Source organism: Carlito syrichta, unplaced genomic scaffold (assembly GCF_000164805.1).
Source record: "Carlito syrichta isolate Samal-C Ts95f unplaced genomic scaffold, Tarsius_syrichta-2.0.1 Scaffold288706, whole genome shotgun sequence".
Lineage (NCBI taxonomy): Eukaryota > Metazoa > Chordata > Mammalia > Primates > Tarsiidae > Carlito > Carlito syrichta.
The window spans coordinates 495,142-499,099 of record NW_007232802.1 but is presented as its reverse complement, the minus strand read 5'-3'; positions in this window follow the sequence as shown (position 1 = coordinate 499,099).

Here is a 3,958-nt window from a genome sequence, read left to right as displayed (position 1 = left end):
GAGTGGCTGTACTTCTTTTAGCAGAAGGACATGCATAGTGCTGGGCTCAGTGGGGGAAGACTGTTTCTGCCCCAGTAGTTGGGCATTCCAAGGGCTCCTAAAGGGACACGGAGAAGGGGACTTCTCCCTTTCCTAGTCTACCACTGTAGAGGAGTTTAGCACAGATACAGTTGTAGAACGCCTTTCTGGAGCATTTCGCGGTGACTGCATTCTTATGGGACATATGCTTTCTGTGCTCATGCTTGCACAAAAGGTGGAATATCACTTACTCTATACAGGGAGCATCAGCATTCCTGCAAATAGACAGAAGTGCCTATCTGATTTGGACATCTGGGAGAAAGAGGTGAAGAGGAGGTAAATTATTTTCCTGCCAGCCCGGTAGTGGAGTTGAAGCAGCTCCTCTCTTTCCCCCTTGGATTACCTTAGCACACTTCACCAGGAGCTCCCCCAGTCACCTCCCTCAGGGTTGGGATTTTTGCCCATCATTAGGGTATTGTTTATACTCACTTACTTTAGCCATAACCAGTTCTTACCTGTGTGTGTCTCCCTGAAGTCTGAACTGTTCTACACAAAAATAAAAACAAATAAACACACACTGGAAAAAAGTTCATACCATTGAAGAATAAAATAACTAAAGGAGGCCTATGCCACTCCAGCATCACAGGAGACAGGAAAACTGCTCACATACCCAGTGTATTGCCAGTGTAAGAAGCATCTAAGAAATCTTTTTCACAAAGATCCTCTATAACCAAGGAATTCATGTAGAGCCAATACCACTGAAAGCATACAGGACTGAAGCTAGGTGACTATAAACTATACATATTATGGTTGCATCTTCAAGGGGGAAAACCCATTTCAATCAATAATAAAGCCAAAAACAATAACTCAAACCTAGCAGTAGGAAAAAAAAAATCAGAGCAGAACGAAATGAAATCAAATCAAAGCAAATCACACCAATGAAGTGAAAATTTGGTTCTTTGAAAAAATAAAGTTCATAGATAGCTAGCTAGACTAACCAAATAAAGAAGAGAGAGGATTCAAATAAGCTCAATCAGAAATGAAAATGGAGACATTGCAACTGATTCTACAGAAATACAAAAGCATCTGAGACTCCTATGAAACCAGACTAGAAAATCTAGAGGAAATGAATAAATTTCTGGAAACATACAACCTCGCCTCCCAAGCTTGATTCAGAAAGAATTACAAATATTGGACAGGCAAATAATAAGTAGTGAGATTGAATCAGCAGTAAAAAAGGAAAAAAAAATTACCCAACAACAACAAAAAAATTCCAGGACCAGACAGATTCACAGACAAATTCTATCAGATGCTCAAACCAATTTACTGAAACTATTACAAAAGACCAAGAAGGAGGAAATTCTCCCTATCTCATTCTCTGAAGTGAATATAATTCTGTTGCCAAAGCCAAAAAAGAGTACAACAAAAAGAAAACTTCAGACCAATATCCTGGATGAACACAGATGCAAAAATTTTCAACAAAATACTAGCAAACCAAATCCAACAACACATTAAAAAGCCAATTTTCTGGGATCAAGTGAGTTTAATTCCAGTGATGCAATGATGGCTCAACATAAGCAATCAATAAATGTGTGTTACCACATAAAACTAAAACCATATGATTATTTCAATAGATACAGGGAAAGAATTCAATAAAATCCAGCATCCCTTTATGATAAAAATTATCAACAAACTATGCATAAAAGAAATATACCTTAAAATAATAAAAGTCATATATGAAAAACTCACAGTCAATATTATACTGAATTGGGAAAAGTTGAAAAAGTTTCTTCTCAGAACTGGAACAAGATATGTATCCATATGTATCTGGAAGTCTTTTCCAGGACAACCAGACAAGAGAAAGAAATACAAGACATTCAGATGGCAAAGAGAAAGTCAAACTCTCTGTTGATAATATAATCTTATATCTAGAAAACTCTAAAGACTCCTCCAAAAAACTTCTAGAGTTGATACATGAATTTAATAAAATCTCAGGTTACAAAATCAGCATACATAAATCCATAGCACTGCCATACACCAATAATGACCAAGCTGAGAATCAAATCAAGAACTCAATCCCATTTACAATAGCTGAAAGAATAATGCCTAGGAATATAATAAACCAATAAGATGAAAGATTTCTATAAGAAGAACTACAAAACACGGATAGAAGAAATCATAGATGACACACAAATAGAAAAACATGTCATACTCATTTAATAAAGGAGTCGATATTGCAAAAATGGCCACACTGCCAAAAGCAACCTACAGATTCAATGAAATTTTTATCAAAATACCAGCATACTTTTTCACACAATTAGAAAAAACTGTTTTACAATTCATATGCAACCAAAAAGAGTTCAAACAACCAAAGTACTCTTAATCAAAAAGAACAAATCTAGTGATATCACATTACCTGACTATAAATTATACTGCAATGTGATAGTAACAAAAACAGCATGGTGCTGGTAAAAAAAAACAGACACATAAACCAATGAAACAAAACAGAGAACCAGAAATAAAGCCAAATACCTACAACCAACTGATTTACAACAAAGTAGACAAAAACACACACTGAGGAAATGATACCCAATAAATGGTTCTGGGAAAATTAGATAGCCACATATAGAAAAATGAAACAGTATCTATATATGTCACCATATACAAAAATTAACTCAAAATGTTTTAAAGACTTAAATGCAATATATGAAACTATAGAAACTCAGAAAACGTCTAGGAGAAACTCTTCTGGACATTTATTTAGGCAAATAATTTATGACTAATGCTTCAAAAACAAACAATAAAATAAAAAATTAATAAATGAGATAACTAAACTAAACATTTATCCAAACTAACTAAAAGTAAACTGACTAAAATATGACCCAAAATCTTAACGGTCACCTCACCAAAGAAAATATACAGATGACAATGAAAGCATATGTGAAAATTGTTCTACATCTTCTGTCATTAGCGAAATGCAAATTAAAACAACAATGAGATATTATTACACACCTATTTGAATGGTTAAAATAAAAAATGACAAAATCAGATGCTAGCAAGAATATATGGAAAAAATAAGTCTTTTATGTATTTACTTTTTTTGAGTCAGAGTCACCCAGGCTGAAATGCAGTGGCATGATCATAGCTACCACAGCCTCGACATGCTGGGCTCGGGCAATCGTTCCATCTTGGTTTTCCAAGTAGCTGGGATTATAAGTGCACACAACCACACCCAGCTAATTTTTAAAATTTATAGTAGAGATGAGGTCTCTCCACATTTCTTATGCTGGTCTCAAAATCCTGGACTCAGGCAATCCTCTCACCTCAGCCTCCCAAAATGCTGGGATTACAGGTGTGAGCCACTGTGCCTGACGGAAAAAAAGTCTTGTGCAATGCTGATGGAGGTGCAAGATAGTATAGTCACTTTGTAATGAAATTTAGTGGTTTCTTTAAAAATTTACCATATGACCCAGCAATCACAATTCTTGGTACTTACCCAAAGGAGTTAAAAACTAGTGTTAACAAAAAAATCTACATACCCATGTTTATAACAGCTTTATTCACAATTTCCAAAACATAGAAGAAACTAAGATGTTCTTCAGTAAGATGAATGGATAAATAAACTGTGGTACATTCAGACAATAAGATATAATTCAGCACGAAAAAATGAGGTATCAAGCCATGAAAATAATTGAAGGGAACTTAAATGTATATTACTAAGTGAAAGCAGCCAATTTGAAAATGCCTGCTACTGTATAACTATAGAAACAATAAGAAGTTCAGTTGTTTACCAAAGTTTGAGGGAGAGAGGGATAAATAGGCGGAACACATAATTTTTTGAGCAGTGAAAATACAATGCATGAAAATATAATGTCTGCCAGGGAAGGGAGGGTGGGATTGGTAGTTGAGAGAAACTGCTATGGGAGGGAGGGGCATACCT